Raw genomic sequence first — 25,779 nt, 5'->3', positions numbered from 1 at the left:
GGCACTCCAATAGGGACTCTGATGTAAGGGGACTCTAATGGGGACTTTGAAATAAGGAAGTGTCTGATGGGGACACATAAGAGGACACTCAGGCGGGAACTGTGACATAAAGAAGTCTCTGATTGGGACTCTGATATAAGGGGGGCTCTGATGGAGAACCTAATGTAAGGGGAAACCCTGATGGGGACCCTAACGTAAAGGGGTACTCTCATGAAGACCCTTACATAGAGGGGAGCTATGATAGGAACCCTGACATGGGGGGGGGGGCGCTAATGTAAGGGAACTTTACATTGGTGTTGGAGGACTCTGAAAGGGACCCTTATATATGGGGGATGACTGATATGAGTTTGACCCTGATGTAAGGGGAAACTCTAAACTCTGATGTAAGGGGAAACTCTGATAGGGATCCTGATATTAGAGGGACATTGAAGGGGACTCTGAACTCAGATGAGGACCCAGATGTTGGGGGACCCAGATATAAGGGGGGAATGTGATGGGGCCCCTGATATGAGTTGGACCCTGATGGGGCCCTTGATATGAGTTGGACCCTGATAGGGACCCTGATATGAGTTGGACCCTGATGGGGACCCTGATATGAGTTGGACCCTAATGGGGCCCCTGATATGAGTTGGACCCTGATGGGGACCCTGATATGAGTTGGACCCCTAATGGGGCCCCTGATATGAGTTGGACCCTGATAGGGACCCTGATATGAGTTGGACCCTGATGGGGCCCTTGATATGAGTTGGACCCTGATGGGGCCCTTGATATGAGTTGGACCCTGATGGGGCCCTTGATATGAGTTGGACCCTGATGGGGCCCCTGATATGAGTTGGAACCTGATGGGGCCCCTGATATGAGTTGGACCCTGATGGGGCCCCTGATGAGTTGGACCCTGATAGGGACCCTGATATGAGTTGGACCCTGATGGGGACCCTGATATGAGTTGGACTCTGATGGGGACCCTGATATGAGTAGGACCCTGATGGGGCCCCTGATGTAAGGTGGAATCTAGAGGGGACCCTGCTGGGCTGAAGTTGATTTCTTTGTTTTCTCTGTTACTTTGTATCATTTCCTGCTGAACCCCAACAAACAAACAACCATTTACATTGTATTCATTCTTTCTTTTGTCCTGCGAATATTTGTAAAATCTACAATGGGGCCCTTCCAAGGAGACGTTTGGTGACCCCAGAAACAGGAGTCCTAAAGACGGACCAATCAGTGTGCCCCATCCAGGCTCCGGTCACTCCTTTATTCCCTCTACAGACCGGAGTTTCTCCCGGAATTGTTCGTTGTTGGATCTTCCATTCGTCCTTGTCCCAGGGTGGAGCGTTCGATCCCCAGAAGCCCTGTCCTGGGATTGGCTGGTTCTGTGTAGGAGCTTCCAGCGTGTCGTTCTGCGGAGTTCATGGAACGTTAGACTCTATTTCAGGACACGCCATACACGTGACTCCGGCTATTCCTTCTGGCAGCGCGGATGAATATGTCACATGATATCACACAGACTGCTGAAAGGGATTTGTGACCCTGTGAGCGCCCTCTCCATTCCCCAACCCGGCCGAACTTCACATCGATTGGCTGGAAGGGCCTTCGTTCGGCCATTGGGATAATCGGGGGAAACGTGACCAATCCGCTCTGTATGGAGGAGAAGATATACGGGAGTCTAGGAAGTACACGAATGACAAACGAACAAAAACCAACGCTCCTCCAGTAAGTCCATGTGTACAGTAAGTCGATGTGTACAGTAAGTCCATGTGTACTGTAAGTCGATGTGTACTGTAAGTCGATGTGTACAGTAAGTCGATGTGTACTGTAAGTCGATGTGTACAGTAAGTCAATGTGTACTGTAAGTCCATGTGTACTGTAAGTCCATGTGTACAGTAAGTCGATGTGTACTGTAAGTCGATGTGTACAGTAAGTCGATGTGTACAGTAAGTCGATGTGTACTGTGTGTTTCCACCGACACCCCTCAACCTTTACATACAAGAAATTTTACAAAGGAGGGAAAGATGGAGGAGGAGCCGTCACCCAACACAACATGAAACCATCGTCCGACCAGAGCGAACAGCCGGAACAGTCCGACCAGACAGAACAGACCGACCAGATCGAACAGCCGGAACAAACTGAACAGCCAGAACAGACCGAACAGACTGAAAAGACCAACCAGACCGACCAGACGGAACAGACGGAACAGACCGATCAAACGGAACAGACCGACCAGATGGAACAGACCGACCAGACTGAACAGACGGAACAGACCGATCAAACGGAACAGACCAGACCGAACATCATTAATTGTGCAGGAGGAAAGGGCTGGATGGTTTGCATTTCAGAGATATGTTTCTACTATTTTGCCCTCCTATCCCTCTTGTATTGATCTGTATTCTGTATTGTCTCCCGTTATATCGTAAAGCGCTGAGCAAACTGTTGGCGCCATAAATCCTGTATAATAATAATTTTGACTATCTATTACCCTGGTGGCCAATCCATAGCCCAAGGGCCACATGTGGCCCTTTGGCACTTTTTCTACTGCCCTTAGGGCCTCAGGGATCAAATCCTTCTTTCCCTCATGAACATGCAGATCCGTCATCATTTGTTAGACGCATTTCTGCTGAATTTGTTGTTGTATTCTGTCTCTCAGTGTTACACCGAACATTCCATTGTTAGACCGATCATTTCTGTGTGAGGGGCGAACATTCAGCATCGGGGGGGAGCAAATACACATTTCCTTCACTGTATGCCTGATCTGTGTGTAACTACTGGCATCCAGCAATCAGGTACATAATCAAACACAGTAAGCAAAGTTACAGTAAGCCATGGCTGCCATATTGGAGCCCATTTGAAGACCAAAGTTGGGAAACACTGCTCTACATTAAGCCATGGCTGCTATATTGGAGCCCATTTGAAGATCAGAGTTGGGAAACACTGCTCTACATTAAGCCCTGGATGCCATATTGGAGCCCATTTGAAGACCGAAGTTGGGAAACACTGCTCTACATTAAGCCCTGGATGCCATATTGGAGCCCATTTGAAGACCGAAGTTGGGAAACACTGCTCTATATTAAGCCCTGGCTGCTATATTGGAGCCCATTTGAAGATCAGAGTTGGGAAACACTGCTCTACGTTAAGACTTGGCTGCTATATTGGAGCCCATTTGAAGACCGGAGTTAGGGAACACTGCTCTACATTAAGCCATGGCTGCTATATTGGAGCCCATTTGAAGACCGAAGTTGGGAACCACTGCTCTACATTAACCACTGGCTGCTATATTGGGGCCCATTTGAAGATCAGAGTTGGGAAACACTGCTCTACATTAAGCCCTGGATGCCATATTGGAGCCCATTTGAAGACCAAAGTTGGGAAACACTGCTCTACGTTAAGCCTTGGCTGCTATATTGGAGCCCATTTGAAGACCAAAGTTGGGAAACACTGCTCTACATTAAGCCATGGCTGCCATATTGGAGTCCATTTGAAGACCAGAATTGGGAAACACTGCTCTATGTTAAGCCCTGGATGCCATATTGGAGCCCATTTGAAGACCGGAGTTGGGGAACACTGCTCTACATTAAGCCATGGCTGCTATATTGGAGCCCATTTGAAGACCGGAGTTGGGGAACACTGCTCTACATTAAGCCATGGCTGCTATATTGGAGCCCATTTGAAGACCGGATTTGGGGAACACTGCTCTACGTTAAGCCCTGGATGCCATATTGGAGCCCATTTGAAGACCGAAGTTGGGAACCACTGCTCTATGTTAAGCCCTGGATGCCATATTGGAGCCCATTTGAAGACCGAAGTTGGGAAACACTGCTTTACATTAAGCCCTGGATGCCATATTGGAGCCCATTTGAAGATCAGAGTTGGGAAACACTGCTCTACGTTAAGCCATGGCTGCCATATTGGAGCCCATTTGAAGACCGAAGTTGGGAAACACTGCTCTACGTTAAGCCCTGGATGCCATATTGGAGCCCATTTGAAGACCAAAGTTGGGAAACACTGCTCTACATTAAGCCATGGCTGCTATATTGGAGCCCATTTGAAGATCAGAGTTGGGAAACACTGCTCTACATTAAGCCCTGGCTGCTATATTGGAGCCCATTTGAAGATCAGAGTTGGGAAACACTGCTCTACGTTAAGACTTGGCTGCTATATTGGAGCCCATTTGAAGACCGGAGTTAGGGAACACTGCTCTACATTACGCCCTGGATGCCATATTGGAGCCCATTTGAAGACTGAAGTTGGGAAACACTGCTCTACATTAAGCCATGGCTGCTATATTGGAGCCCATTTGAAGACCGAAGTTGGGAACCACTGCTCTACATTAACCACTGGCTGCTATATTGGGGCCCATTTGAAGATCAGAGTTGGGAAACACTGCTCTACATTAAGCCCTGGATGCCATATTGGAGCCCATTTGAAGACCAAAGTTGGGAAACACTGCTCTACGTTAAGCCTTGGCTGCTATATTGGAGCCCATTTGAAGACCAAAGTTGGGAAACACTGCTCTACATTAAGCCATGGCTGCCATATTGGAGTCCATTTGAAGACCAGAATTGGGAAACACTGCTCTATGTTAAGCCCTGGCAGCCATATTGGAGCCCATTTGAAGACCGGAGTTGGGGAACACTGCTCTACATTAAGCCATGGCTGCTATATTGGAGCCCATTTGAAGACCGGAGTTGGGGAACACTGCTCTACATTAAGCCCTGGATGATTAATGGCTTAATAAAAATCAGTGGTTCCCAACCTCAGTCTTCAAGCACCCTCAACAGTTCATGCTTCCAGGGTTTCCTTCACCTTGCACAGGGGCTTTAAGTCAATGTCAGAACACAAGTTCAATGACAATATTTCATGAATATTCCAGCGTTGATGTGAATCTCCCTCGTAGTCCTTTTCCTGCTGGGTTGAAGCTGCCACAAAAAGCTTCCCTGGCGCTACACACCCGAGGAAACCGTAAGTGACCCCAGGAGGTACAAACAAAAGCCTACACAAGTACCGGGCTGTTTTTTGGTGTCGCTTTATTTTTTTAAATCCCATTTTCTTCATGAATTATCGGGGACGTGGCGAAGCTTCGCCCACAATTGAGGCCAAGTCAATGCAGGAACCCAGTCCATTGTGAAGGCCGATGAGTACGCCTGTGCTTTATCTCAGCTGTATTTGCACATAAATATCTTTTTATCGCGGCGATGACACAATTTAAAATCAAATTCTGCCTCTTTTTAAACTCCAAAATGTTGTCTATTATGGACGGAGCGCGGCGATGTGCGAGGAACAGGTGCGGCATAGGAAACATAACATATGGTTATCAAGGAGGCACGCTCCTTGGAGACTCCGCTCTATATTTATGAGATGGAAGGAAAAAGACAAAAAAAAAAGTGCGCCGTTCTCTTTTGTACTTTTTACAATTGTTGTCTTCAGGTCTGGCGGGATTATTCAATAAGGCGATGGCGAGAGCAAAAATCAGAAAGAGCCAGGAGCGAGAACCTACGGCGACACGTTGGACGCCATAGACGGGGCTTCCGTCAGCTGCAGGCAGATTCCTTACTATTGATTTCGGCATTTAACACACAATCTCCTAAATCAGGGGGGGGCAACTGTGGCCCTCCAGCTGTTGTAGAACTACAAGTCCCAGGAGGCATTGCAAAACTGACAGTTACAAGCAGGGGTGTGTTTACCACAAGGCAAACAAGGCATTTGCCTAGGGCGGCATTTTTCAGGGGGGGGGGGCACCACTCCCCGGAAGAAGGGACCCATGCGGCATGGGGACAAGGTGGGATCCGAGAGAGGCTGTAGGTTCTTTGAAGGTGTATGAAGAGCCTCAGAGACTCTCATTCCAGGGGATGTCTGGACCTGTGAAGGTGAATGTCTGGACCTGTGAAGGTGAATGTCTGGACCTGTGAAGGTGAGTGTCTGGACCTGTGAAGGTGAGTGTCTGGACCAGGGGCCGCTGAATGGAGGGTGGTGGTAGTGGAAGGCTTTCTCGGATGGGGGTGGAGGGGGCAGGTGGTGTTGGTGTCAGGCTGTCTCCGCGGGAGGGGCGGCGGACGATTTTTGTGTTGCCTAGGGCAGCACAAAACCTAAATACACCATTGGTTACAAGCATGACTCCCAAAGGCAGAGGCATGATGGGACTTGTAGTTCAGGCATGATGGGACTTGTAATTCAGGCATGATGGGACTTGTAGTTCACCAACAGCTGGAGGGCCACAGTTGCCCACCCCTGTCCTAAATGCCTTATTCATTTACACGGATGGGCGAGGGGTGGTAAAACTAGACAGTTTAAACAGGGTTTTACCAACCCCCAACTGCCGAGCCATAGGTTAAAGTGGTTGTAAACCCTTCCATATACCCAGTGAAGTGACACAGAAATGAAACAAATCCTCCTACATAAGTTGTACCTGCTTATCTACAGCCGTCTAAAACATACAGATCAAAGGATTCTGCTCAGCTCCAGAAAGCAGGGGGTGGGGATCTGATGATACACACTGCACAGCATAGAGCAGGGAGCTGAGTGTAATCTGAGACCTGAGTGTAGGGATAGGACAACCCCCCCCCCCACTACACAGTCACACAGGGAAACATGCACAGCTGTGGCTGTCAATCACAGGCTATGTGCTGAAAGCCCCCTCCCCGTTCCCTCTTGATTACCTGGAGTCTGTACAATCTGTCAGAAGCCAGTGAAGTGACTGGCCTCGGGTGATACACAGAAATGAAACAAATCCTCCTACATAAGTTGTACCTGCTTATCTACAGCCTTCTAAAACATACAGATCAAAGGATTCTTCTGAGCTCCAGAAGGCAGGGGGTGGGGATCTGATGATACACACTGCACAGCATAGAGCAGGGAGCTGAGTGTAATCTGAGACCTGAGTGTGGGGATAGGACACCCCCCTGCTACACAGTCCCACAGGGAAACATGCACAGCTGCGGCTGCCAAATCATAGACTGTGTGCTGAAAGCCCCCTCCCCGTTCCCTCTTGATTACCTGGAGTCTGTACCAGGGGCGGACTGACAACTCACGGGGCCCCCGGCAATTGTGAATCATGGGGCCCCTGTGTCCTTGCCCACACTCAAAACACACCCAAAAAAAGCCTATAAAAAGGTACCAGGGGCATTTTATGGGGCCCCCTTCTGACCCCGGGCCCTCGGGCAGTGCCCTAGTGGTCGAATGGTCAGTCCGCCCCTGGTCTGTACAATCTGTCAGAAGCAACTCATGCAGATAGTAGAGGACAGAGAGAGGAGACAGAAATCACACTCAGTGCTTTGGATGGAGGCAATATACACTATAGAAGGATATGCTTTGTTCATTTTACATGTCAGGGGTATGACCTGCGGTCATGTTAGTTGACATCACCATGGTTATGACGCAGTGAAAATTATATAACCTGCCGCTTTTGGCGGAGAGAGGAGCAGAAGAGTACCTTGCCATCCTAGACTATGGGCCCGTGTGTTTCTATTGATGCACACAGTGTAGGAAGACACAACTCTAGTTCCTACATGCAAAGGTGGCTCCATAGGATGCTGCAAGAGAATGGAGCCACCCTGGAACAGGAAACCTGAGGTCATGACTCCAGCTGGAACACAGTGTAGCCACTGGTTACTCCTACGAGTGAAACGCGTTGGTATTTGCACCTCACATGGATTGGTCTGTTCTTTGGATGGATTAATAAACGGTTCTGAGGCTTTCAACATGATGAACGGTTCCCCTTTCTTCTTCAGAGTTATTATAGAAAATAGACGTGCGGTTCGTTTCGGTCCAAATAGAAATTCAGACAAACGTTTCACTATTCTCAGATTCGGATATTTCTGAATTTACAAATTATAATAATAGTAACAAATTTAAATGAATCCGAAATAACAAAACTAAATTTTGTCCAAAATTTGAATCAAATGCGAAAATGAAATCGAATTCAAAAACAAATTTTAAATATAAACATATTGCCGATTTCCAAAAACTGTGTGCGTTATATTTGTTTTCCAAAAATTAGAATTTTGAAAAGAATACAATACAGTAAAATAAAAAAGACTAGAATATAAAAGGATGGAGTAGAAAAAAAAAATAGAAAATAAAAATAAAATAAAGGAATAGAAAAAAAAAAAATAGAAAGAATATAGCTGTCTAGCCCCGAAATTCGAATTTCAAAAAGAATAGAATAGAGTAAAAAAGAACAGAATAGAAAATAAAGGAATAGAATAGAAAATAAAGGAATAAAATAGAAACTGATAGAAAGGAATAGAATATAAAAGAAAAGAATAGAATGCAATAGAACTTCAATTGTAAATAAATACAAATTTTGAATGAAATAGAACCAGCTGTTCTTCACAATTAATTTGGATCGATTCAATATTTTTATGTATTAAGTACTTATTAGGGTTGGACATGATGTTCGTATGTTCGGCGAACGCACAAACCGTAAGGGCGTTCGGCGGTCTTTTCGCCTGCCGCGCCCCACAATGCACTGCACCCTGACAGTGCATTGTGATTGGCAAAAAAAAATGCACCTGGCCACAGGTCAGGTGCAATGCTTTGGCCAATCACAATGACGGCGCAAGGGGCAAGGTGACCCCACCCCCTTGTGACATCACAGTATTTAAGAAATGTCATCCGGTACAGCTGTCAGACGGTAGGAGACGGCGTAGAGAGCGGAGTGTTTTTTTTTCGGGTTGGCGGTGGCGGCGGACATCGTGATTGACGTGAGATCTACTTCAGGGGACATTTTTTTAATTTTAATAAAGGACTTGTCACAGACGGTCTCCTGTCATTTTTTACACTACACTTTTTTTTTTCCACATGGGGGGGGCAGGATCTGGGGATTCTGTTAAGCCCCCCCCCCCCCCCCCGCCTGCAGACCTCTACAACCACCGTCCACTGTTGTGAGGAAAAGACTCTTGTTCCCATCAACATGGGGACAAGGTGCTTTGGGGGGAGCCCCCCTGCCCCAAAGCACCCCCACCCATTTTCAGGGCATGTGGCCTAGTATGGTTCAGGAAGTGGGGCGCTCACTCATCACCCCCCCTTTCCTGACCTGCCAGGTTGCATGCTTGGATACGGGTCTGGTATGGATTTTGAGGGGGACCCCCATACCATTTAAAAAGAAAATTGGCGTAGGGGTTCCCCTCAAAATCCATACCAGAACTGAAGAGCTTGGTATGGATGGGGTGAGATCAGGGGTGTGTTTAGGTTTTGTGCTGCCCTAGGCCAGTGTTTCCCAACCTTTTTTCAGTCAAGGCACCCTTTAAAAATGATGGACGGTCCCGAGGCACCTTTAAAAATGATGGACAGTCCCGGGGCACCTTTAAAAATGATGGACAGTCCCGAGGCACCCTTTAAAAATGATGGACAGTCTTGAGGCACCCTTTAAAATGATGGACAGTCCCGAGGCACCTTTAAAAATGATGGACGGTCCCGAGGCACCCTTTAAAAATGATGGACAGTCCCGAGGCACCCTTTAAAAATGATGGACAGTCTTGAGGCACCCTTTAAAATGATGGACAGTCCCGAGGCACCTTTAAAAATGATGGACGGTCCCGACGCACCTTTAAAAATGATGGACGGTCCCGAGGCACCCTTTAAAAATGATGGACAGTCTTGAGGCACCCTTTAAAATGATGGACAGTCCCGAGGCACCTTTAAAATGATGGACGGTCCCGAGGCACCCTTTAAAATGATGGACAGTCTTGAGGCACCCTTTAAAATGATGGACAGTCCCGAGGCACCCTTTAAAATGATGGACAGTCTTGAGGCACCCTTTAAAATGATGGACAGTCTTGAGGCACCCTTTAAAATGATGGACAGTCCCGAGGCACCCTTTAAAATGATGGACAGTCCTGAGGCACCTTTAAAAATGATGGACGGTCCCGAGGCACCCTTTAAAATGATGGACAGTCTTGAGGCACCCTTTAAAATGATGGACAGTCCCGAGGCACCCTTTAAAATGATGGACGGTCCCAAGGCACCTTTTAAAATGATGGACGGTCCCGAGGCACCCTTTAAAATGATGGACGGTCCCAAGGCACCTTTTAAAATGATGGACGGTCCCGAGGCACCCTTTAAAATGATGGACAGTCTTGAGGCACCCTTTAAAATGATGGACGGTCCCGAGGCACCCTTTAAAATGATGGACAGTCTTGAGGCACCCTTTAAAATGATGGACAGTCTTGAGGCACCCTTTAAAATGATGGACAGTCTTGAGGCACCCTTTAAAATAATGGACGGTCCCGAGGCACCCTTTAAAATGATGGACAGTCTTGAGGCACCCTTTAAAATGGTGGACAGTCCCGAGGCACCCCTTAAAATGATGGACAGTCCCGAGGCACCCTTTAAAATGATGGACAGTCCCGAGGCACCCTTTAAAATGATGGACGGTCCCGAGGCACCCTTTAAAATGATGGACGGTCCCGAGGCACCCTTTAAAATGATGGACGGTCCCGAGGCACCCTTTATAATGATGGACGGTCCCAAGGCACCCCATTCTAAAATATGAGAAACTCTTCTAATAGTTTTTATAACACAGCAACACCCACACTTGTAGGACACCCAACATTGGAGGTGATTTATTAACTAAAAGGCCTGTCCACCCACTGGTTTGTATACAAGTTTTGGGCAATTTTTAGACATTTTGCCAAGGCATCCCTGAAGAGACCTCAAGGCACCCTAGGGTGCCTGGGCACCCTGGTTGAGAAAGGCTGCCTTAGGCAACACAAAAATTGTCTGTCCCCATGGACACCGACCAACACAACCCTCCCTTCCCCCTCCTGCGTAGAGGGACATTGACCAACAACACCCCTGCCCCCCACCCGGGAGAGTCTTCCACTACCCCTCCTTCCCAAGCGACAGAGAGACACTTATCTTCACCGCTCCGGAATCAAGCAGCCCGCAGCCTCTCTCGGATCCCACCTGGTTCCCATCATGCACGTGTCCCTTCTTTCATTCCTTCTTCTGGGGGGAGGTGCTACCCCCCTGAAAAATGTCGCCCTAGGCAAGTGCCTTGTTTGCCTGGTAAATACACCCCTGTTTATGTTTTCAATTCAATTCTTTTTACAATCAGCGGTCAGTGCGGAGCTTTGCTGACAGCGGAAACATGGAAGAATGTGTTTTGTAGCTGAACGGTGTCATACGCAGACGCGGTAAGATTCCGCTTTGTGAATTGTCCCCTCTGTTGGAAGCAGAGGCGTAGCTAGGATATTTTGCGCCCGGGGATGAACGGCCACCTCATGACACCCCCCCCGCTTTATATGGTCCCTTTAGACACCTCCCCTATCCCGATCACATTGCCCCTCTCCCCTTCTTCATCCATGGCACTACTCACCCGGCTTGGCCTCTCCCCTCGTCCCCCCCGGCACATGCCCGGCTCACTGCCCTCCTCTCCGCTCCTCCCCCAGCTGGCTCCTCTCTCCTCTCATAACTCACTGTGGATGGCAGACTTATCGGATGACATGACAGTGATCTTGTGACCTCATTTTGGCACCCCTGTACCTTGGCGCCCAGGTACATATGTACCCCCCTGCCCCCCCTAGCTACGATCTGGTTTGAAGTTCGCGGTCAAACTTTCGTTAGGTTTGAATCTTCGACCATGAACCGAACATGGGGATGTTCAGCCCATCACTGGTACCTACTGTATATGGCGCCATCAATTTACGCAGCGCTTTACATATATATTGTACATTCACATCAGTCCCCGCCCCGTTCTGCACATGTCTAATAGAATGCGCTTCTCCCTAGGTTCACATCTGTGCGGGTGGTGCCGCAGCTCCGCACAAAAATCCGTGCAGCCGCCCCACCCGCACAAAGAAATGCTGACCTGCGGGCGAGTGCCATTAATTCTAATGGCACGCCGCCTGCGCTGGAAAACGCAACCGTACTGGGAACCGAGGTTCCTGTGTTGGCTGCGTTCCCTCCATGTCTTGGGGTACGGGAGTCCATTCAAATGAATGGGCTCTTGTGCCCGTGCACAACACAGCCTGCATGGCCGCATAGATGTGAACCGGGGGTCTATGACAGATCAGAAGGGATGAAATAAGAGAAGTCCATTGTAGAGTTTACACTTCAGACTCTTTTTATATGACTCTTCTTTTACGGCGATATCTACAATGACTGCAGTGATAAAACGCACATAGAAGGTTCTCCGTCTAAATCATTAAACGCACTTCAAACACCATAAAAGAGCCAGTGGCCCAATAAACTGCAACCGGTTCAGCGTTCTTGTAATTCATGTTCGCCATACCAGTGCAAGCTTCGCCCAAGGGAACGAAAATCCCAACCCAGAGGATATATAGTATAAAATGTTGGCTTTCTCACAGGCCTTTCAGACTCACCAGCACACATCACCCAACTATAAACGCTCATTTGTAGGCTCTCGAAGTTTTCTGCTTGGCACATACCCTGGGTGGCCCATTCTACCAGTGAGCTGTTATAAATCAGCCATAGCGCCTTGCTTAAGAGTCTCATAAATCCTTTAACATTCTTTTATTTCTTTTCTTTCTTCTTCTAATCCCTATTTCAATTTAGACGTGCCTTCTGTGAATTACCCAACACGCACGTGGGGAAATTTATCACAGAAAACCGGCTGCGAAATAATCGGAGATGAAGAGATCACGATTCTTGTACTTCGTGTATCAAGAAATTCAATCTCTGAAAGATTACGTTTTGTGGTGAAAAGTACCCGCGTCTGTATGTAGACACAATATATGTCATCACAATAACTTCAAAAGGATCAAGTCTTGGAGATGGGAGCCTTTAAGTGGCTGTTGGCTTTGCCGTGTACCTGCATTCAGCATGGATATTGGAAGGCTTGGCGAGAGCATGTTTGAGACGAACGAAGAGTCCAAGTCTCATATCCATGTATTGTCTACGGCTAAAGGACGGCGTATGTAGCATGAAGAAGGCAACAGAACACCAGCACTAAATAAGAAATGGCTTGTGTTCTTACCCTTTTAGACTTTCCAGTTCCCCATGACCCTGCCTTCTCTCTCGGGAAGATGAATAAGTGCTTGGTGCTCATCCCTATAATCAATACATCTCTGCCCTCCAATGTTGGTCAGACACCTGGACCTTGGCATAAGGGTTTGCCAGAGTAAAAAATATTAAACTGATAGAGAACCACATGTCCACCATTAGGTGAACACTAAGCAAGAAATGGCATGTTTTCTTCAGACATTAACAGACTTCCCAGTTCCCCATGACCCAGCCTTCTCTCTCGGGAAGATGAATAAGTGCTTGGTGCTCATCCCTATAATCAATACATCTCTGCCCTCCAATGTTGGTCAGACACCTGGACCTTGGCATAAGGGTTTGCCAGAGTAAAAAATATTAAACTGATGGAGAACCACATGTCCACCATTAGGTGAACACTAAGCAAGAAATGGCATGTTTTCTTCAGACATTAACAGACTTCCGAGTTCCCCATGACCCTGCCTTCTCTCTCGGGAAGATGAATAAGTGCTTGGTGCTCATCCCTTTAATCAATACAGCCCAAGGATGCATCTCTGCCCTCCAATGTTGGTCAGACACCTGGACCTCGGCACAATGGTTGCCAGATTACAAGATATTAAACTGATGGAGAACCACATGTCCACCATTAAGTGAACACTAAGCAAGAAATGGCATGTTTTCTTCAGACATTAACAGACTTCCCAGTTCCCCATGACCCTGCCTTCTCTCTCGGGAAGATGAATAAGTGCTTGGTGCTCATCCCTTTAATCAATACATCTCTGCCCTCCAATGTTGGTCAGACACCTGGACCTTGGCATAATGGTTTGCCAGAGTGAAAAATATTAAACTGATGGAGAACCACATGTCCACCATAAGTGAACACTAAGCAAGAAATGGCATGTTTTCTTCAGACATTAACAGACTTCCCAGTTCCCCATGACCCAGCCTTCTTACTGCTCCATCATAACACAATCATAACACAATACTCTGAAAGACACATAAGTGTTTGGCACTCAACACAGCCAGGGTATGCATCCCTGCCCTCTGGCATTGGCCATACCCCTAGACCTTGGCACAATGATTTTTCCAGAGTAGAAGATAGCAAAAAAATGGAGGACCTTGTGTCCCCCGTTAAGTGAACAGAGGAATCACAGACTTCCCAGTTCCCCGTGACCCTGCCTTCTTCCTCAGGAGGACGAATAAGTGCTTCGTGCTCACCCATTTAATCAACACAGCCCAAAGATGCATCCCTGCCCACCAACGTTGGTCAGACACCTGGACCTCTGCACAATGGTTTGCCAGATTACAAGATATTAAACTGATGGAGAACCACATGTCCACCATTAAGTGAACACTAAGCAAGAAATGGGATGTTTTCTTCAGACATTAACAGACTTCCCAGTTCCCCATGACTCAGCCTTCTCTCTCGGGAAGATAAATAAGTGCTTGGTGCTCATCCCTTTAATCAATACAGCCCAAGGATGCATCTCTGCCCTCCAATGTTGGTCAGACACCTGGACCTTGGCATAATGGTTTGCCAGAGTGAAAAATATTAAACTGATGGAGAACCACATGTCCACCATAAGTGAACACTAAGCAAGAAATGGCATGTTTTCTTCAGACATTAACAGACTTCCCAGTTCCCCATGACCCAGCCTTCTTACTGCTCCATCATAACACAATCATAACACAATACTCTGAAAGACACATAAGTGTTTGGCACTCAACACAGCCAGGGTATGCATCCCTGCCCTCTGGCATTGGCCATACCCCTAGACCTTGGCACAATGATTTTTCCAGAGTAGAAGATAGCAAAAAAATGGAGGACCTTGTGTCCCCCGTTAAGTGAACAGAGGAATCACAGACTTCCCAGTTCCCCGTGACCCTGCCTTCTTCCTCAGGAGGACGAATAAGTGCTTCGTGCTCACCCATTTAATCAACACAGCCCAAAGATGCATCCCTGCCCACCAACGTTGGTCAGACACCTGGACCTCTGCACAATGGTTTGCCAGATTACAAGATATTAAACTGATGGAGAACCACATGTCCACCATTAAGTGAACACTAAGCAAGAAATGGGATGTTTTCTTCAGACATTAACAGACTTCCCAGTTCCCCATGACTCAGCCTTCTCTCTCGGGAAGATAAATAAGTGCTTGGTGCTCATCCCTTTAATCAATACAGCCCAAGGATGCATCTCTGCCCTCCAATGTTGGTCAGACACCTGGACCTTGGCATAATGGTTTGCCAGAGTGAAAAATATTAAACTGATGGAGAACCACATGTCCACCATTAAGTGAACACTAAGCAAGAAATGGCATGTTTTCTTCAGAAATTAACAGACTTCCCAGTTCCCCATGACCCAGCCTTTTTCTTTTTCCATCATAACACAATTATAACACAATCCCACAATCCTCCGAAAGATATATAAGTGTTTGGTACTCAACACAGCCAGGGTATGTATCCCTGCCCTCTGGCATTGCCCATACCCCTAGACCTTGGCACAATGATTTTCCAGAGTAGAAGATAGAAAACAAATGGAGGACCTCATGTCCATCATTAAGTGAACAGAGGAATCACAGACTTCCCAGTTCCCCATGACCCTGCCTTCTTCCTCAGGAGGATGAATAAGTTCTTGATGCTCATCCATTTAATCAACACAGCCCAAGGATGCATCCCTGCCCTCCAACGTTGGTCAGACACCTGGACCTTGGCACAATGGTTTGTCAGATTACAAGATATTAAACTGATGGAGAACCACATGTCCACTATTAAGTGAACAGAGGAGTCACAGACTTCCCAGTTCCCCGTGACCTTGCCTTCTTCCTCAGGAGGACGAATAAGTGCTTGGTGCTCACCCATTTAATCAACACAGCCCAAGGATGCATCCCTGCCCTCCAACGTTGGTCAGACACCTGGACCTTGGCACAATGGTTTGCCAGATTACAAGATACTAAACTGATGGAGAACCACATGTCCACCATTAAGTGAACAGTGGAGTCACTAAGCAAGAAATGGCATGTGTTGTTCAGAAATTAACAGACTTCCCAGTTCCCCATGACCCAGCCTTCTTCCTTATTCATCATAACGCAATCCCCAGAAAGACATATACGCCTTTGGTACTCAACACAGCCCAGGTATGCATCCCTGCCCTCTGGCGTTGGCCATACTCCTAAACCTTGGCACAATGGCTTGCCAGAGTAGATGAAAGCAAGAAAATGGAGGACCTCACATCCACCATTAAGTGAACAGAGGAATAACAGGCTTCCCAGTTCCCCATGATCCAGCCTTCCTCCTTCTCCATCATTACACATTACACAATATAAGCGTTTGGTACTCAACACAGCCCAGGTATGCAACCCTGCCCTCAGGTGTTGGCCAGTTGGCCTGGATTTTAGTACAAATGTTTGCCAAAGTAGAAGATAGCAAACAAATGGAGGACCTCACTTCAACCATTAAGTGAACAGAGGAATCACAGACTTCCCATCTCCCCATGACCCAGCCTTTTTTCCTTCTTCATCATAATATGATCCCTAGGAAGGAAGACGTATAAGCACTTGCTGCTCACCTATCTAATCAACACAACCTGGACATGCATCCTTGCCCTCTGGCATTGACTGAACACCAGACCTTGGCACAATGGCTTGCCAGAATATAAGATATTGCACTAATGGAGGACCACCCTTTCACCATTATGTGAACAGAGGAATCACTAGGTATGAAATGGCATTCGTTCTTCAAAAAGTTACAGACCTCTCAGTTCCCCATGACCCGTCCTGTTTCCTTCTCCATCATAACATGATCCCCAGGAAGACATATGAGCACTTGCTGCTCATCCGTTCCATCAATGCAGCCTGGGCATGCATTCCTGCCCTCTAGCATTGGCCAGCAAACCCCTGAACTTGGCACAATGGTTTTTCCAGTATAAAATATCTAATAGAGGACTTCACACCCACCATTAAGTGAACAGAGAAATCATTAAATGCAGAAATTCACAGACTTCCATATTTTCCCATGACCTGGCCTTTTTCCTTCTCCCTCATAACATGATCCCCAGGAAGATGTCAAAGCAAGCACTTGGTGCACAGATATTAAACCAGTGGAGGACCACATGTCCACCACTAATGGAAGAGAGGAAGCCTATTGCCAGTGAATTTAAATTCTTGGAGGAATACACCTTTTACATGGTAGCAACCTGAGACTCTCGCTAGCCACCTGGCCATCCCTATATCTTGAGGTTTGGACTCACACCTTAAAGGAGTGTTATTGCTGTTCTGGTTTACCACAGATTACTTTTACAGAATCCTTTTTATTGTCATTTGTGGATGTCTGTTGAAAGACTATGTTGTATCAAAAAGGAATACCTACCTGCCTGGAAATGAAGACGTATATTAAACTGAATGGTTCAGTACACACTAGCACTTGGCAAGGTGCTTTATTTTGTGTTTCAACAAAATGAATGAGGGCTGTAGCATACATAGACATTAAATGTTGGGCGCGCGAGGCGGATTCTTGATTCTCTATCCCATCCGTGCCCTCATTGTTGGGCAACTGGGACAGCAGTACCTATGTGCTCATTGGATGGTGGCATGGCCCACCCAAGGCATCTTCGTGGTTAGGTAACAGGTCAGCTACATCTGCCTAGCCATCTGTAGGCAGGTGCAGTCATTATTCTGCACTGCGGATGGTGCTCGACTGTAGTGCCAATGCAGATGGATACCTGGAGGAACTCAGTTCTTCAACAGTTTCCTCGGTCACAGGGTGTAGTTATCCCATTGGATGGTGGAACCCCATGTGATTTTGGTGGTCATCTTGGGTCAGCCAGAGTCTATTTAGACCCTGGCTCCTGGGCTTGGTGTGCTTTTGTTGAGTAGACAGGCTAGGGACAGGAACCCCGTCTGTCAGGGAAAAGCTATAGGTAAAGGTTCCAGTGGAGAGAGCAGGACCTACATCTGTCTTTTCAGGAAGCCTCCCCTTTTGGTCCGACCAGCAAAGCCACACTCTGCTACTCCTGACAGATGCTGTTGGCATCTCGGAGTCTTCTGTCCACTGATTGTCTGCTGCTGCTCAGTTGTAAGTGGACCCAGATGGGTAGCATCCCACTAAGACTGTTCATACTGCTGACTTGGCTTACAATGCAACGTTCTTTGCGAACTGGGACTGTGTGTTTTCTGCCTGCCACACCACATTGCACTTACTTCAACACATCCACAGCACTGTTTGGTCTATGAACCCTACCTTTAATTCCTGCTCCCTGATTGACTGTGTGCTTCCTGGTGCTTTAAGCATTAAGCATCAGAATCCCAGGGCTCTGGACTTGTGATAATGTCATCTTCTTAGCTCCCTTCTTGTTGTGCCCTGTTGTGTGTTACCTGTTGCTGGAAGTTCTCATTGCGAAACTCTGCCTTGTACCCAGATTTCTTTGGATTGCCACCTGAACTTGACCTCAGATTGTTTCCTGCCCCAAGCCCAGAACTGCCTATTGGATTACACGCAACTGCTTTCGGACTACACTAGCTTTCTGCCTGCCCTAACGCTGGACTGTCCCAGAATTCCTCTACCAACCACTGTCCACTGTCTGACCAGCCTTGGTGCTACAGGTACCCTTCCTTGTCTCACTCAGTCCCGATGCCGTCTGGCCAAGAAATATAGATTGTGTTTTAAGACTGGGGGGCAACCAAGTGCTGCTAGTCCTGCTTGCCTTACAGGAACAAGAGCTGCTAAAGGCAGAAGAAACATCAGCTAGCTATAATTCCTGGCCTAGGTGCTACAGGTACCTCTCCTTGTCTCTCCCAGTCCCGGTGCATCTGACCAAGAACTATACCATTGCGTTTAAAGACCTGGGGGCATCAAAGTACTTCTTGGTTTGCTTGCCTCATATGAATGAAGGCTGATAAAGGCAGAAGAAACATCAACTAGCTATAGTTTCTGACCCAGATGCCACAGGTCTTGCTCAGTCTCAGAGCCATCTGGCCAAGAAATACAGTCCTGCTTGCTTCATAGAAACAAGGGCTGTGAAAGGCAGAAGAAACCTCAACCAACTATAGTTTCCAACCTTGCCAGCCTTGGTATTGGACTGTGCGTTACATTGAAGCTACTACTTACTGATTGGAGGCTGAAACTGGGACCTTCATGAGCAATAGGCATGCAATATAGGCGCCTTCAATCTGTATAAGTACTAGGTACACAAGGGACACCCCTTATCAGCGCCCCGACACAAAGACGCAAGACTATAATCCATAAAGCTGCAAAATTAACTACTGCCCCATAGCACGCTTTTCCACAGTATCTCCTCAGCCAACTATAGTTTCCAACCTTGGCATTGGACTGTGCATTACATTGAAGCTACTACTCACTGATTGGAGGCTGAAACTGGGACCTTCATGAGCGCTAGGCATGCTAGGCACTTACTGCTTTTGCATAGGACTGTTTACGCACCAATATAGGTGCCTTCATTCTGTATAAGTACTAGGAACACAATGAACCCCCCTTATCAGTGCCCCTGACACAAAGACCCAAGACTATAATCCATAAAGCTGCAAAATTTAACTACTGCCCCATAGCACGCTTTTCCACAGTATCACTCGTAAAATCCACTCTTGGCCTGGACATTCCTTCTTAGCCACAAAATGTCAGAATTAGGAATCACCTTGTTATTGCCACTTGCCCAGAGCATGTCTGAGAGCATTTCAATGCAGTTTCTGGCTGAATAGAATGAAAGGAGAGCCAAACAGTACAGTAAGCAGGACATCCTGCTGGGACCCTCATAAAAACCTAAGGACAACAAATAAAGGTGAAACTAGGCAATTAGTATAATATAGCAGGAGGGGGGGGAGCAGCAACCTTTCAAGTCCAGCTCTGGATACGCCCTTGTGGGAAGCACTTGCCTTTAATGGAAACTTCAAACAATGGTGGCCTATTGAAAGATCTGACCCAGCCCTGGGAATGTTTAACATCTGAAACACAGACCCCAGGCTGGTCTATGGTGGGTTCTGTAGGCCAGAGCGGCCTGGTTTTTGTCTCCATCAGGAGGAAGAGGGGGTGGAACTGGCAGAATGTGTTTAATATCACGCCATGAGGCCTGGAAAAGTATAACAGGCTCATTGGACATGAAGGCTATGGTCTAATCGATGTAGTAATGCAAATTTCTAATTAGCATGAGATGTTACTGGTGAAAAAAAAAGTTGTCATTGTAGTTTTCACCTATTTCTCACTTCTACTTTGCTAAATCGTTAAAGCCCATCTCTGGGGAAAGGAAAACAGCCTTGTAATGGGGCTTCCCCTACACTGTATGGGTTAAAGGCTCGTTTAGGTCCAGGGTACCAGAAAAAGCAGCTTTACCCACCTGAACCCTAGCTCCCTGGTAGCCAGGGATCTCCTCTACTTCCCTGTGCTATGGCTGTGGACTCCACCTCCACGTCTTCCCATCCATAGCACATTGACCTGCATTGTATTTGATGACATTGGAGGACCTGCGACCAATAGAGCATAGGGGATCAGAGGTTGTGGGGACCAGACTAGCAGTGGGGAGGGAGCCTGTCAGTTGTTGGGGAAGCAAAAGTACTTTTACATTACCCTGGACCATAAACAAGCATTTAACCCTTGCAGTGAAAGGACAGCCCTGTGACAAGGGAGGATTTTTTCCTATTCCCAGGCTTTAACTATGTAGCGAAATAGAAGTAAAAAAATAGGAGAAAAATACGACAACTTTTTTTTCACCTGTAAGAATTTAAAGTTTAACTGCCACGAGCATCAACGCAGCGGGGGGTTAACGTTCACCGCCATGACCACAAATGAAGGAGGTTGGGGCATGAACTTTAACTACCATGACCACCAATGCAGGGAGGTGGGGGTGGACTTTCACTGCTATGACCACCAATGTCGGGAAGTGGGAGTGAACTTTCACTGCCATGACCACCAGTGCCGAGAGGTGGGAGTGAACTTTCTCTGCCATGACCACCAGTGCCGAGAGGTGAGGGTGAACTTTCACTGCCATGACCACCAGTGCCAAGAGGTGGGGGTGACTTTCACTGCCATGACCACCAGTGCAGAGAGGTGTGAGTGAACTTTCACTGCCATGACCACCAGTGCAGAGAGGTGGGAGTGAACTTCCACTGCCATGACCACCAGTGCCGAGAGGTGGGAGTGAAGTTTCACTGCCATGACCACCAATGCCAAGAGGTGGGGGTGAACTTTCACTGCCATGTCCACCAATGCAGGGGGGATGGGGGTGAACTTTAACTACCATGACCACTATTGCTGGGAGGTGGGAGTGAACTTTCACTGCCAGGACCACCAATGTTGGGAGGTGGGGGTGAGCTTTCATTGCCATGACCATCAATGCCAGGAGTTGGGGGTGGACTTTCAGTGCCATGACCACTAATGCCAGGAGGTGGGGGGTGAACCTTGAATGCCATGACCACCAATGAAGGTTGATGGGGGGGTGAACTTTAACTACCACTAATGTTGGGAGGTGGGGGTGAGCTTTCAATGCCATGACTCTCAATGCTGGGAGGTGGGAGTGAACTTTCACTGCCATGACCATCAATGCAGGGGGGTGGGGGTGAACTTTCACTGCCATGACCACCAATGCCGGGAGGTGGAAGTGAACTTTCACTGCCATGACCACCGATGTCAAGAGGTGGAGGTGAGCTTCCACTGCCGTGGCCACCAATGCAGGGGGGATGGGGGTTAACTTTCACTGCCGCGACCACCAATGCCGGGAGCTGGGAGTGGACTTTCACTGCCACGACCACCAATGAAGGGGGATGGGGGGTGAACTTTAACTACCACTAATGTCGGGAGGTGGGGGTGAACTTTCACTGCCATGACCACCAATGCCGGGAGGTGGGAGTGAACTTTCACTGCCATGACCACCAATGCCGGGAGGTGGAAGTGAACTTTCACTGCCATGACCACCGATGTCAAGAGGGGGGGTGAGCTTCCACTGCCATGACCACCAATGCCGGAAGGTGGAGGTGAACTTTCTCTGCCATGACCACCAATGCCGGGAGGTGGAGGTGAACTTTCACTGCCATGACCACCAATGCCGGAAGGTGGGGGTGAACTTTCACTGCCATGACCACCAATTCCGGGAGGTGGGAGTGAACTTTTATTGCCATGACCACCAAATTTGGGAGGTGGGAGTGAACTTTCACTGCCATGACCACCAATGCAGGGGGGTGGGGTTAACTTTTACTGCCACTGACCACCAAGGCAGAAAGTGTAAGGATTATGTTTCCCTATCAGTATTCACCAATTGGGGTGGGGGGGAAATAGTACTGACACCTCCAATGCTGGGGGCTATTATTGTAGCCACTGACACCAACATCAGAACTTATTATTGTACTCACTGACACCAATGTATAAAAACTAAAAGAGTGTTGACTGGAGATATTTTTTTTTGGTTGCAGCCGAAGTTGGTGAGTCAGGCGTCTGGTTTTCTTCCTCTTCAGCTGATGAAGCAAGAAGCCATCAAGGGACACAGACCCAGGTGGGAGAATTGCATTCCCATGGTATAAACGCACGTTTGGGTTTTTATTACGATGGGTGTAGAAAATGTGAAGAAAACACATTTTTATTGTATTTCACTAAATTGTCCTAATATCGTTAGATTCCGCAGATCATCGATTCTGAAGTCGCATGTTTGAAGACAACAGGGCAACATATGACGTGGAGTGAAATCTGCCTTAAAGTGCATGTAAACCCCAACAATGAACTTCTGATCACTCATTCCTTCTGCTCAATATATCATTCAAAGTGTTTTGTTACATCCCTTCCATAAATGTGAATAATCCCCGTCCATCCCGCCAGAAATCTTGTGCGCTGATAACTTCCTTTTGTTCGCTTCCTACGTAGAAGGAGGGGTTATGGAGATGGGGAGGGATTATGTAGAGGAGGAGGGGTTATGGAGTTGGGGAGGGATTATGCAGAGGAGGAGGGGTTATAGAGATGGGGAGGGATCATGTAGAGGAGGAGGGGTTATGGAGATGGGGAGGGATTATGCAGAGGAGGAGGGGTTATGGAGATGGGGAAGGAATATGTAGAGGAGGAGGGGTTATGGAGAAAGGGAGGGATTGTGCAGAGGAGGAGGGGTTATGGAAGTGGGGAGGGATTATGTAGAGGAGGAGGGGTTATGGAGATGTAGAGGGATTATGCAGAGGAGGAGGGGTTATGGAGCTGGGGAGGGATTATGGAGAGGAGGCCGGGTTATGGAGATGGAGAGGGATTATGTAGAGGAGGAGGGGTTATGGAGATGGGGAGGGATTATGGAGAGGAGGAGGGGTTATGGAGATGGGGAGGGATTATGTAGAGGAGGAGGGGTTACGGAGTTGGGGAGGGATTATGCAGAGAAAGAGGGGTTATAGAGATTGGGAGGGATCATGTAGAGGAGGATGGGTTATGGAGATGGGGAGGGATTATGTAGAGGAGGGGTTATGCAGATGGAGAGGGATTATGTAGAGGAGGAGGGGTTATGGAGATGGGGAGGGATTATGTAGAGGAGGAGGGGTTATGGAGATGGGGAAGGATTATGTAGAGGAGGGGTTATGGAGGTGTGGAGGGATTATGAAGAGGAGGAGGGGTTATGGAGATGGGGAGGGATTATGGAGAGGAGGAGGAGGTGTTATCGAGATGGGGAGGGATTATGTAGAGAAGGAGGGATTATGGAGAAGAGGAGGAGGGGTTATGGAGATGGGAGGGATTATGGAGAGGAGGAGGGGTTATGGAAATGGGGGGGATTATAGAGAGGAGGAGGAGGGGTTATGGAGAAGGAGAGGGATTATGGAGAGGAGGAGGGATTATGGAGAGGAGGAGGGGTTATGGAGATGGGGAGGGATTATGGAGAGGAGGAGGAGGGGTTATGGAGATGGAGAGAGATTATGGAGAGGAGAAGGAACATTTATGGAGAAGAGGAGGAATTAAAGACAGGAAGAAAAGACATTATGGATATAGGGAGAGATTATAGGGGGGTTGTGGAGATGAGGAAGATTTAAGGAGAGGAGGAGGAGGGGTTGTGGAGATGAGGAAGGGTCTGTGTTCTTTGAAATGCATCAGAAATTAAAAGGGAAAGACTGACGTCAGGTGCTTAAGAAATTAGAATGGTGTTGGAAGGTAGTAGGGGATATGGAGATGGTGAGGGATTATGTAGAGGAGGAGGGGTTATGGAGATGGGGAGGGATTATGTAGAAGAGGAGGGGTTATGGAGATGGGGAAGGATTACATAGAGGAGGAGGGGTTATGGAGATAGGGAAGGATTATGTAGAGGAGGAGGGGTTATGAAGATGAGGAGGGATTATGGAGAGGAGGAAAGGATTATAGAGATGAGAAGGGATTATGGAGATGAGAAGGATATGTTGTGGAGATGAGAAGGGATTATGGAGAGGAGGAGGGTTATGGAGATGAGAAGGGATTATGGAGAGGGGAAGGATAGGTTATGGAGATGAGGATGGAGTTTATGTTCTTTGCAACACATCAGAAAGGAAACAGGCAGGGCTGACACCACACGCTTAGGCAGCTTGAAGACGTCGCACAGTAATGACGAAGCGCGTAGGTTGGGACTTCCATCACGTCACTTGCTGAAGGATGAAATGCATGCTGCAGAGCCAGCAACGCTTCTTGTATCAGGTATTGTACATGCAGTGTTCTTCTATCTTTGTGTAAATAGAGTTTTATCTGAAATAAAGTGGTTTACGCAAATGGAGACTTCTCCATCTCCTTCTAACACTGCCACAAGTGGTTTAAACCCAGGGAGAGGACCAAATTACAGATAAAGAGGGGGCTAATGCAGTATTGTTTGAAATACCTGTCAAAACATCATCCCAAGCCACAAGAAGACTATGGGCTTCCTTCCATATTGGGTAATGCTCCAATCTCAAGCCACAGGAAGACTATGGGCTTCCTTCCAGATTGAGTGATGATCCAATCCCAAGCCTCCAGAAGACTATGGGCTTCCTTCCAGATTGGGTGATGATCCAATCCCAAGCCTCAAGAACACTATGGGCTTCCTTCCAGATTGGGGGATGATCCAATCCCAAGCCACAAGAAGACTATGGGCTTCCTTCCATATTGGGTAATGCTCCAATCTCAAACCACAGGAAGACTATGGGCTTCCTTCCAGATTGAGTGATGATCCAATCCCAAGCCTCCAGAAGACTATGGGCTTCCTTCCAGATTGGGTGATGATCCAATCCCAAGCCACAAGAAGACTATGGGCTTCCTTCCAGATTGGGTGATGATCCAATCCCAAGCCTCCAGAAGAGTATGGGCTTCCTTCCAGATTGGGTGATGATCCAATCCCAAGTCACAAGAAGACTATGGGCTTCCTTCCAGATTGGGTGATGATCCAATCCCAAGCCTCCAGAAGAGTATGGGCTTCCTTCCAGATTGGGTGATGATCCAATCCCAAGTCACAAGAAGACTATGGGCTTCCTTCCAGATTGGGTGATGATCCAATCCCAAGCCACAAGAAGACTATAGACTTCCTTCCAGATTGGGTCCAAGTGATGATCCAACCACAAGGGATTTATTCCTTTCTTGTGTAAGCAAGGGGACAAAATCGGTCTGGTGAGTGCGGACTATTTCTTTTTGGTGTTGACACAGTGGAATTGGAGCAGATCGTTATTGTATCCACTTGCCAATCAGTCACCTACCTGGTACATCATGGGTCTTCCAGTGGTTGTACCGGGATGATGTCTGCAGCAGTATTGTTATTTACAGCTGATAGTTGGCTTTCTTGTAATAGCAATCGGAGCGACCCCCCCATCTTCCTTTCACCGCTTTTAAGTGATCTCCTGTCCCACCAGGGGTCCCGATCGACCAGCCGGCTAGTCACAGATCCAAGCAAAGACC

At 47.6% G+C, this 25,779-nt stretch overlaps 1 long non-coding RNA gene across 1 annotated transcript; it reads left to right on the top strand.

The window, feature by feature from the left end:
* The first annotated feature begins 1,505 nt into the window (after nucleotides 1–1,505).
* Nucleotides 1,506–22,842, top strand: LOC149432319 (uncharacterized). The gene is made up of 3 exons (XR_016309147.1): nucleotides 1,506–1,710; nucleotides 22,344–22,423; nucleotides 22,544–22,842. It is a non-coding gene; the product is annotated as an uncharacterized LOC149432319 (long non-coding RNA).
* The last annotated feature ends 2,937 nt before the right edge of the window (nucleotides 22,843–25,779 follow it).

This window comes from Staurois parvus, unplaced genomic scaffold (assembly GCF_062004578.1).
Source record: "Staurois parvus isolate SC_StPar_1 unplaced genomic scaffold, SC_StPar_1.0 ptg002162l, whole genome shotgun sequence".
Classification (NCBI taxonomy): Eukaryota; Metazoa; Chordata; class Amphibia; order Anura; family Ranidae; genus Staurois; species Staurois parvus.
The sequence above is the reverse complement of the archived record's forward strand: the minus strand, read 5'-3'. Positions and strand labels throughout refer to the sequence as shown.